The 11,738-nt window shown below is 38.6% G+C and overlaps 1 pseudogene; it reads right to left on the bottom strand.

Moving 5' to 3' along the window:
• Positions 1–10,112: 10,112 nt before the first annotated feature.
• Positions 10,113–11,738, bottom strand: part of LOC106735648 (60S ribosomal protein L9-like) — a 26,905-nt pseudogene continuing 25,279 nt past the window's right edge.

The following is an 11,738-nucleotide window of genomic DNA, read 5'->3' as shown; positions in this document are numbered from 1 at the left end:
TTAATTTGACCAGAGAGAGGGGGAAAGTGAGGTCAGGGACTCAAACTGCAGTCAGTCACGTGGGAGTCTTGTGCCCTTAACCACCACGTCACTTGCCGACCACTATTTTTTTGTAGTAATAGTAGTTTCAGGACAATACTTCATTTTCTTCTACAGTTATCCTTTTCTAGAGTAATTTGATTTAATAGACATTTCCTTGACTATCAGAAATTTCATTTAAAATTTACTATGTGAAAACATATAAAGCAATTTCTTATGCTACAAAAACACTTTGAAAAATATATTATAGCATCTTTCTCTTATTTGATATGATTTATTATCCACTAGGCAGTTTTTATACTCCTCTCTCATTCATAATGTATTAGAAATACATATATTATGTATTCAAAATAGACAAGTGTGCATGTATATTACCTTTTTTCTATAGTGATTTTTTTAGGATGATTTAATTTAATTTAATTTATTATTATTGTCTTCTAATTTGACCAGATAGGGAGAGAAAAGGATTGTTAACATTTAACTTACTGCTCTTTCAAAATAGTTTTTTTTTTTATTATTGATCAGTTTGACTAATTTTCTTCTAAATACTATTTTAAATTTTGTCTTTATCAATTCCTTCTTCCCACTAAATTTTATTATATTTTATTGTGATTTTTGTTTCAGGAGAACAGATGCTCTTTAATTCACTTCTAGTTTGAATTAAATATTTAAATATTTACTAAATATCTAATAATTAATAATTAATATTGAATATTACTAAAACTTAAATTTTTTAAATGCTAAATATTTACAAAAAATATTTAAGACTGGGATCGGCAGGTGGTGTGGTTAAGGCACTGTACTACCACATGGCCGACCGTGGTTGGGCCCTGGACTGGTAATTTGCTTTCTTACTTTCCCTCTTTTTCTATCTCTCTCTGATGAGCACACATGCCCTATGACAAAACTTAAAAATAAAAACAAAAATAAATAAACAAATGATAGTTAAGTCTCAGGATTGTCTTTAATTTTTCATCTTTTTTTTGATTATTTATTTGCTTTTATTCATTCTCATCATTATTATTATTTTTAATTTGACAGAGAAAGTGAAGGTAAGTGAGAAAGTAAACCATCAGGCCCAGGACTCGAACTGTGGTCGGTTATGTGGGAGTCCAGTGCCTTAATCACATCCTACATGGGAGGTCATTGTCATGGTCCCAGCCAGATGGGTGTCATTCATGGAGATAGGAAGACAGAGAGGAACAATAATGAGGGAGATTCAGAAGTATCACCAATTTGATTAAGTTTTAATGGCAATAATATTCTTTTTAATCATTCAAAAGTAATCACTTAGAACTTTTATTAACTATGCTATAAGACATATTCTGACATACCTTTTAATTGCCTACACAATATTAATTTCCCATTCTTTTTTGCTAACAGAAGTCAAACTTTGTTTGGTATATGATACACCCAGAAAACACATTCCCAGGTCAATTGGCATTGGCCATGTCAGTCAGGTCTAGCCAATAAAATTCAAATGAAAGCTTAAATCTTAAGATTCAGATTCATCTGGAAGTTTCTAGGGAAGCTTTTGTCTTCCTAATACAGGGAAACGATTTTTGTTTGTTCATTTATTTATTTATTTTAGAGGGATTTTTGCTATAGCGCCTGTGTGCTCTCCAGAGAGAGAGAGAGTGTGAGAGAGAGAGAGAAAGCAAGAAATCACCCTGCAAGGGGGAGGACCACACCACAATCTTTTGTCCCCCATTCTTCTCTCAGGATTTTGGGTATGCAGGTACACATGCTGGGCATGAGTTTTAAGCCATCAGTTTGGACCTGAGCCATGGTCAGCTACGTGGGAGTCAAGCGATGTAACCATTATGTTATTTGCTGGTCCCTTGGTTTGTTTTTAAATTTGCTAGAAGGTGTATGTACTCACCAGGGAAGGACAGAGTGAGAGAGGGAAAGTGAGAGAGCATCCCTCATGCAGGATGATTATGCTACAGTCCCTACTCCTCCATTTCTTCTTTCAGGATTTTGGGCGCACAGGTCCACACATCCAGTGTGTTTTTCAAGCCTCTGGATCCTGGATTCAAACTACATAGTTGGCCAGGTCAGATCCAGCTATCTTAACCTCTATGCCACCAGCTGCCCCTAGGAGGATACTTTTTTTTTGCCTCTTCTTTCTGCTGTGAAAATGAATGCAATGTCTAGATGCGTAGCAGCCATTCTGTGATCAGGAAGTCACAAGCATATACATAGCACCTCTACCTTAAATATGTGGAGTAGGACTGGCTTTGTGATGCAGTGGTAGTGCTCTGTTCAAGAGAAGCCAGATTCCACATGGTGACTGCAGTTCGAGTCTTCAGCCCAGTAGACCTCAGACCCATTGTGCACATGCAACAGTGCTCAAGTTCCAATGGGCTGGAGGACTGATAAAAGGGGATCAGGGTGTGACCAGCTCCTGTGAAGGATGCTCCTCTCTCTCTTTCTGTCCTTCTTGCTGTCTCTCTCTCTTTAGTGCACACACATGAGCACTATCATGAACAAGCAAAAGAGTGGAAAGAGTTTGCCAAGTGGCTAAACCTAAACAGCAAATACTTATTACCAGTCTTCTTATCATGTGAGATCATGTCATTCATTTTTTGTAACCCACAATCGGGATTTATATTACTTACAGCCAAATAATTTTTCAATAGATGTGTTTTTATTTTGTTTTATTATTATTATTATAATTTTTTTGTCAGAGAGTGAATGCACTAGCCAGAGAGAAAGAAAGAGAGAGAGAAAAGGAAAGTGAGAAAGCAGTCTCCTGCATTGGGAATGGTCACACTGCATTCCCCCCTCCTCTACTTCTCCCTCCTTCAGGATTCTGGGCACAGGTACACATGTCCAGCATGTTTTTTTAGGCCACTGGGTTGGGGATTCGAACCATGCAGTCAGCCACGTGGGATTCAGACATCTTAACCACTGCACCACTGGTTAGCTCCACATGTGTTTATTTATTGCCAGTTTGATTAATTTCCAACAAGTCTCCTCTATTCTGTGAGGCCTGACTTTTCCTCCTTTATGTTTATAATGCCCCTCTATATTGAGAATGCAACATCTCAAAATGAGTGAGACTTTTGCATGACCCACACACGAATGCTAGAGGTGCCACAGTCTCATAACTTCTTTGCATGGTTTCTCTACTTCCTATATCATAGTCGTTCTGTCACCTAAGTCCTGAGGTTCTTCCTTTTCTTTATCAATCACCCCAAGCTTCGACCTGGGTGTAGTATTCCTACTGGTTCCCTCATTTTGTCTTCTGTCTCCTAAGCCACCCTGTATCCTACTGTTATCATAACTTGATTCCCTTGCACATAGCATAGCAGAGATCAGACAATACATAAGAAATAAACAAAATTTTTAGCCTGGAACATTCCATCCTCTCTAAAATCTTCCTGATGTTCTTTCACAATCTTTTAACTTCTTTTTTTTTTTAGAGGTTTTGCCATAAGGTGCGTGCACCCACCAGAGAGAGAGAGAGACAGAAACAGTGAGAGAGAAAGTGAAAGGTCATCTCCCAGGGGGGATGATCATGCAATTCCTTCTCTATTCTCCTCCTAGGATCTTGGGTAAGCATGCACACACACCCAGAGTGAGTTTCAAACTACCGGGTCTGGGACTTGAACCATGTCAGTCATGTGGGAGTCCAGCCACGTAACCATTATGCCATCTGCTGGCCCCATTTATTTTTATTTTTATTATTCATGATAGAGCACACATGTATGTGTGTGAGAGAAAAAAAAAAGTAACCTTCACAGAGCTCTCTTCTTCTAGTTCTCCATTTAGCCAGCACCCTGGGCACACCTGGTATGATTTTAGGCTGACCAGGATGGGGACTCAAATGACACTCAGAATGTGGCTTCTAGCTCCACAGTCCAACTCACTATCAACTGCACCATCTTTTTATAGTCTGTATTTATTTATTTATTTAATTTATTTTAGTCACAGGTGCTTACTATGTTGCCCAGGTTGCCCTTGAACTCACAGTCCTCCTGCCTCAGCCTCTCGAAGTATCGAGGATTATAGGCATATGCCACCACACCCAGCTACAGATGCTGTATTCTAATCAAACTGTTTTTCTGACCTAAATATGAGTGTATCTACCAAATATACTCTTCTCTATATTAAATTCACTCTTATCCTCTCCTGCGTCTGTTCAAATCCTACTCATTTTCCAAGATTTGACTCAAATCCCACCTCCCCTGTTAAAGCTTTCTTGTGCCCTATGGCCAACCTTCTCTTTCTTTTCTCTCAAATCCCAGTGCTTAATGTCAATGTGATTTCCAACTTCCATTATATCTGCTCCCCTAGCATGGGCTGCAGCTACCTCGAGCTCATTAACTGTCCCCCAAACAAACTTTGTCTTTGCTCAGGCTGTTCTCACAGCCTGAAAATGCCTTCCCTCTTCTCCTCCGACTGGAAACATTACCTATCTTCAAGGCCCAGCTCAAAGTTTCTTCAGAGTCAGCCTTTCTTCACTCCTAGGTTAAGATTACCAGCTCTTCCCATCCAGTTTGCCCATTGTACTCTTTACTTTGCCTTTTCTTAACTAAGTGCTATTTGTTTACATGATTTTCCCTGAAAAGAGCTACAACTATTAAGTGGCCATAGAGCAGGTACTGTGTTCTCAGATAATAATTCATCAAAGCATAGCTTTGTGAGATGAAATTTTACTGATCGACTCTTCCAGACCTCTAGCTAATATGAGAAAGAAGTCCACAGACAGGTGGTGACTTATTCAGTCACTGCATTCAGTAGTACAGTCAAGTCTCAATTCTGTCTGTGCTTGGGATGAAAAAATGAATGAGAGACAGTTCTGCTCCATGAAGACCTAAGAATTTAGTAAAGGTATCAGATATATTTAATTAATCAATCATATTCCTAGTACTCAAAACAATATGAAATCATGTTGTGTACTATAGATTTTCTAAACTTCTATCCTGTCATAGAAATTACTTATCATTGGAGAGACTACATGTTAGCCAGTAAATGAACTTGGTACTGATTTAAAATGTAAAGAATGATCCATAAAAACAAACCACCAATCAAGATCAACTGAATCAAATTATATTTGTGACATTGTTTTCAGTTTTGCAAATGTCCTCTGTGTAATATAAGTGTCACAAAATTAAACAGAATAAACACAGGCATCATCTCTTCATTTTAAATGAATGTGAGTGGCATTTATCCTTCGCGCAATTGTTTTAAGGACAATAAGAAAATAATTCTCATTCATGTTTTGATACTCATGTTTCAGTCCATCTACTATTTATGTGGCAAGAGAGGCCACAATAGGAAACGTAAATAATTTGTCCAGGACCTCTTAATTGTTTTGTTTGGCCAATCATTTGTATTTGTTTTCTAGAATGCATTGGTAAATTGTTAGTACAGTCATAATCATGATTAGGGGACATTCCTTTTTGTTGTCAGAATTAGATAATAGGCCATGTGTGTCAAAATCAAATTCCTGTTTAAATACTTTCCTGTTTTTGCATTGCCTTCTTAGAGTCTCACTGTATTTATTTGCATAATTGAGCATACTGGGTATACCCACTACATTAATTTTAATAAAATTGAAATTATTCTGATTTTCTTTCATAACCATCAGCATAAGTTTATACATCTAAGTTTAAATTACATGTAAACTATGGTCTTTCATTGAAGAAAGAATAATTGGTATTAGGGGCTGGCAGGTGGTGTGGTGGTTAAGGGCGTTGGACTCCTACATGGCCAACTGTGGTTCAAGTCCCAGATCTGGTAGCCTGCTTTCTCTCTCTCACTCACACATTTTGTCCTTCTTGGTCAAATTAAAAATAAATAAATAAGGGCCGGCAAGTGGCGTGATGGCTAAGAGTGCTGGACTTCCACATGGTTGACTGCGGTTCAAGGCCCAGGCCTGGTAAAGTGATTTCTCACTTTCTCACTTCCCCACTCTCTCTCACTCTGTTTCTCTCTGGTCAAATGAAAATAAATAAATAATAAATAAATAAATAAATAAAGTTTTGGGACCAGCAGTTGGTGTAATGGCTATGTCGCTGGACTCCCCTATAGTCAACCGTGGTTCGAGTCTCAGACCTGGTGGTTTAAACTCATACCAGGCATGTGTGCACATGTGTGCCCAAGATCCCGAGAGGACAGCGGTAAAGAAGAGATTGTAGCATGGCCATTCCCCCTGGGGGGTGATTTTTTGCTTTCTGTCTCTCTGTCTCTCTCTGTCTTTCTGGTGAGCACACGTACCCTATAGCAAAACTCCCTAAAGTAAATAAATAAATAAACAAAGTTAAATAAAAATAGTTCTTTAAAAAAAAGAATTGGTATTAGTCAAGTTTGGTGTTCTATGAAATACTGTTGACTAAATCCTGCAAGAGCTTAAAGAAGAGAGTTTGATGCAGTTAAATATGATCTAGTTCTTTCTTAGCCTGGCTGCATTACATACCATCTCTTTGTATTATTTGAAATTCAGAACTACCCACATGTCATCTCATCCAATTAACTGGCTGACAGGAGCAATAGCTTTGTGCATCATCCTTTGAAAACATGACTATTAATTAAGTGAGGCTGCTGATTTCTTTTATTTTAAATTATTGAGGAACAAACTTCAAAATCCTATTGGATTCAGAAAGGGAAAGTCTGGGTTTCAAAATACTGTTATTAATTTTGGGGATATCCTCAGTATTTATCTAATAAAATTGATTTACCATATTGACTGAAGATGTTGACTTTGGCTAAGACTTACTAGGCCTGAAAACTCGAACTAGGTTCAAATCAATTCCAATACTTGGTAAAGAATTTGGGAATTATACAAAAGGAATGCTAAAAATATTATAAGAGAAACCCCACCAACTCCAACTAAACAACTTGATGGGATAGATTTAGAGCAATTTCAGTGACAAATCAGAGTTACTAGTCAAGCTCTGAATTAAGGACAGGTGACCAAGTGAAATCAGAAGTGCAATGGAATTTGGATCTCATTTAATCTACTCAAATCAGAAAAATGTGTTTAATTTATTTTCTCATTTGCCACTTGTCTAAGTCTGTTGGGACTACTACAACAAACAACTACAGATCAGGTGTAGTTGAACAACAAACAACAAACATTTATTTCTCAGTTGTGGAGACTCAAAGTCAGGTTCATGCTAAAGCCCACTCCCTGGTTTGCAGGTGGCAGGAGAGAGTGTTGGGCTCTTCATCCCCTGGTGAAGGCCCTGATTGCATCCTGGAGGCTTTGTCCTGATGACCTAATCACTTCCCAAAGTCCTCACCTCCTAATACCTTCACAGCGGGTGTTTAGGACTTCAGTATGTGCATTTTGAGGGGGCACAAACATCCAGTCAATAACAGCTTTCTAGCTTTGTATATATACAATTCATTGGAGTAAAACGTCAAGGAACTAGATATTCCCTCACTTTGCAAACACAAACTCAGACCAACCCAGAAGCTAAACTTCAGCGTTGAATAAAGACGGAAACTCAGATTTCTCTATTCTCCTTATGTATTTTTCCACCTCATCTCACAAGATAGCTTTACTAATTTCTTTCACATTTATAACAAAGTTTTCTTGCCTATTATAAACAAAGTTTAAATTTCTTTAAACAAAGTTTTCTTGCCTATTATAAACAAAGTGACTCCTTTATCTCCAATTGTTTAAATTTCTTTATTTAAAGAAAAAGCAAAGTTTTTTTTTTTTTTTTCTCTTTCTTGGGCATTTGAAGTAGGACTACACTATTAGGTCATCAGGAAAGTCATGACATAGTTTTCTATGTTTTTTTAATGGAAAAATGTGTCATGACTTTAATTCATTTACTATTGTAAGTGAATAGTAAATGAATTAAAAATGCCTGCTGGTACTTGAGTAAATCTCTAATAACCAAGTTGTATTTTGTGGGTTTTTTGTTTGTTTGCTTGTTTGTTTGACTCACTGTGATCTCTCCAGCAATCTGTTTTCTCGGTAGTGGCTGACAGTATCTCAGGGAACCCAGCTTAGTAAGATTGATTGGAACCTCCAACTTAGCCATTTCCTTGCAGAATGGCTACTTCCCCACCTCCTCCTCCCTCCTTTCTTTTTTTCTATCCCCTCCCACCCCAATGATGCTACATTTGTCCTGCAGATGATGTAGCGCACACTGCAGAGGATGAACGGTGGAGCTCAGATTGCTCCTTTCTTGGCAAGCTCTCACACTTCACACCAGCCCTCCCTGGCACCATTAATATTATATATAGATACCCTTGTCACAGATTTACATTCGGCAATCCACAGTCAGGACGGGAGGGTGAAATGTGTGTGAGGAGGGGGTGGAGAAAAGTGGGCTGATTTATTGTGGGGAATGTTAGAGAATAAAAAGGAAGTGATCAAATTTATATTAATGTCCTGACCTATATTCTTAAAACTGCTTTTTGTTCATTTCAGTGCTTAAGCAATGTTGCTGCCTGAAGCCAAAAAAGAAATAGAAAGAAAAAGAAAAAGAATTAAGCACTCTGTTGTCTTGTTATTTATTTATTCTCTTTACTTACTGGAAAATTGTTCAAGTTATCATCTGTGGAAGAGCTTCAGTAGAGAAGATGGAGATAGGCCATTGGTGTAAATTGAAATGCTTCTTGTTGCTCCTTCTTCATGAAGACAGACAGTAGATGGAGGTATGCACGCAATCGTCTGAACTGACTCTGACAAGTTTTGTCTGGTCTGGCCCGATCTATTATAGTTTAACATAACCCAGAAAGACGTTATGGAGGACTAGAACCATTTTATTACACATGGATTCTATTTCAAAGGTCAACAGGAAGATGTGCAGTTAGAGATATAGAAAGACCATTTGCACCATCCTGCAAATTTTAAGCCTGTTTTCTATGGAGAGGTCCCTCATTTTTTTCAAAGAAAATTAGAAGTAATTTATTTTGAACTTTTATTCTAAATTAGGGTCATTAGCAAAGTTCTAACATTCTTCTCCACGTTGTGTCTGTGTCTATATTTGTATTGTTCATTCTACCAGGTATTTGTCAACCCTACAACCTCAGACTCCCATTTTTTCAGTTCCATACAGACCACTCCCCACTGAGTCTGTTCGGGGCTACTTGGAAGACATGTGGAAGTGCCGCTTCCTTGTCACGTACTGCAGGGTGGATTTCTGAATCTCACAAGTGTTTATTTGCTATTCAGGACTCACTGAAGCTAGTGGCATAGAGCTTTATAGTGCCAAAGAGAGAAAAAGATACTTCTTTTATATAGCTTTTTCAAAATATACTAAGAAATTTTGCATGGAAACTTGTTAAAGTACTTTGTGTATATACCCCCTTTCTGAGAAGACTACGGAATCAAAATCACTTTATCAGGAGTGTGCACAGTGAACCACATTCTAAACTGATCGTCATTGGCTGTGCGGAAAGTGGGAAATGACAAAGTCAATACTAGGATTTCTACCTACTTACAGCTCAAAATAATATTTCCATTCAGAAAGGCTTGATACTTGTTAGTGTGGGAAAATTTGTAGTTTTCTCATCCTCATATACTGCATATGGCTGTATGCAGATCTCTGCTGTAGGTATTAGACTACACCTTAATTGGCTCTCCACCAGTTTCAGGGTTTTTGTAGCATCTTAGATAATTCTTTTGCCTTAGTATCTTAGGTTCTTCTTATGAATTAAATGAAATGCAAAATGTAGGTATTCATTGGATATGTATTTGAAGGTGATATTTCTGTTCTTTCTATTTTCATGTATGAGATGATTAATACAAAGTACAGATGACCACTAATCTTTCCCAGACTGGCATCATAATTTTCAATACCTGTTACTGCCTAAAAGTTGCCTCATAGACTGAGAATTTGCTCCGAAGCTTGTGCTCCATAGTAATAATTCTCTTCCTAAAAGCTACATGCTAAACTCATAGTAGTCTATAGTTGTTTGATTTTCTATAGTAGAGGACTCTGTCCATTATGTAAAGATGTGTTCTAGTGCTTTCTGAAGTTGGTTATTAAAGTCTCCCCCTACAGAGGGGATGGTACTTGCCCAGGCATCTGCAGAAGCAGGGCTGGCAGGGTATACCCAGGACAGGTAGCCTATCAGGAAATGCCCAGCACTTAAGGCAATCAGGCACCATCCTCTTGGTTTACAACTGACTGCAGAACCTCCACATAATGGGGTGCTTTCAGTTCTGCCATTAGACTCAAGCAAGGGGAAGAGGTCCCAGTCTCGGATCTATGTATTAGAGGGTATTGTATATTACAAACACGAAAGCATGAGACCAATTTTATTCTTCCTGAGAAAGTTTTTTTGAAGGATATATAAATGATTAAGCAATAAAGCATTACAGGTGAAGCACCTTCCACAGGAACTGGAACTAAATGTTCCAGGCCAAGGAGCAGAGCCAAGGGTGACAGGTGCATATAAGGAAGAAGAAGGGCCAGCCTCTGTCTTGGCTCATAAGAGGAAGAGAGGTTGATGTTCCTTAAACTTGGCTGCTCCAATCCCCAAAGTGAGTCTAGGAAGTAGCTAAGGTACCCCCAGAGACTGCAGTCCTCCCTGCTTTGTGCTCAGGAGTTTAGTTTTGAGGGAGTGTGAAGAACTGCATGTTGAGTGGGAAAAGTATGGGAACCTATCTCTGCTGGCTTTCTGAGAAGCTTGATCTGATCAGTCTCCATTCAGTATTTGGGCTGGTCTCTGCAGGTGTCTTGGTTAGGCCTGGCCCTAGCCATTTCTTGTTCCCACTCAGGCTAGCAGTCAGTTACACAAAGGCCTCTGGGAGGAGTGAGCTGAGGCCCTGAGGGTAGGAACACTAGGGTGGGCATATGCACTGGTCTTGGGCAGAGCTTCAGTTATGACTTTTAAGCATGAGACATGTGCATATGAACCCCCATTTATATTATTTTTGGGTCTTGCCCCCTTTAGGAGTGGTGCTGGCTGCTTTCTCTGTCCAATCCAGATTTAAATTTCTCTGTGGTTTGGATGATGACTCCACAGTCTCACTCTGATCATGTTCTTGATTTCACCTCACATTTACATCCCTTCTCTTATATTTGACATTCGTATTTTTGACCCAAGCTTCATTTGCTTAATGATCTAATGCCTAATGATCTAATGCAGCCTCTCAGAAGGCTTGACTGGAGGGAACTGCCATGTCATGACTCTTCACATAAATATTCTTTCGAAATAAACGGGGACATCAGGGTGTGTTTGGTGAGGAATAAGCGATGTGAAAATAAGCCACAATGGAAAGAGAAGAAGCATTGCTAGCCGGATGGTTTCTTCAACTTCAGCTGCGTGCTTTTGTCCTACTAGTTGGTAACATTAATAGCAATTCATGAATCACTATTCAGGTCCCAGAGTAGAACTTGGCTCATGCCGCCCTGACACTTACTTAGAAGTTGAGTGCTAAGTGGCAATGTAATATTAGGGGCACTATTCGATTTACATTAAGCTGTCCTCGTTTGGTAGCTGTTCAGTGGGAGTTCCCTGGATGATTGTTAAGAGGCAGGCAGCTAATGGTGCTGGCATCTTAGCCCACATTTTTGCTGTGGGAACGAAAGTTGCACGTACAAACTGTTCACATTGACAGTAATCCACTTATTTCACAAAATCATTGCAAATTAAGTCAATAGGTTTTCAGGAAAAATGAGTTAAGAGTCAGTGGGGGAAACACCACTATTTTTTCCTGTTTATCATTTTTTTCCCCCATTCCAATGATCTGATTTGTTGACTTGTTCTTAAAGACTCTA

Source organism: Tupaia chinensis, unplaced genomic scaffold (genome assembly GCF_000334495.1).
Source record: "Tupaia chinensis unplaced genomic scaffold, TupChi_1.0 Scaffold000473_1, whole genome shotgun sequence".
NCBI classification, from domain to species: domain Eukaryota; kingdom Metazoa; phylum Chordata; class Mammalia; order Scandentia; family Tupaiidae; genus Tupaia; species Tupaia belangeri.
This window is presented reverse-complemented; position numbering and strand designations above follow the sequence as displayed.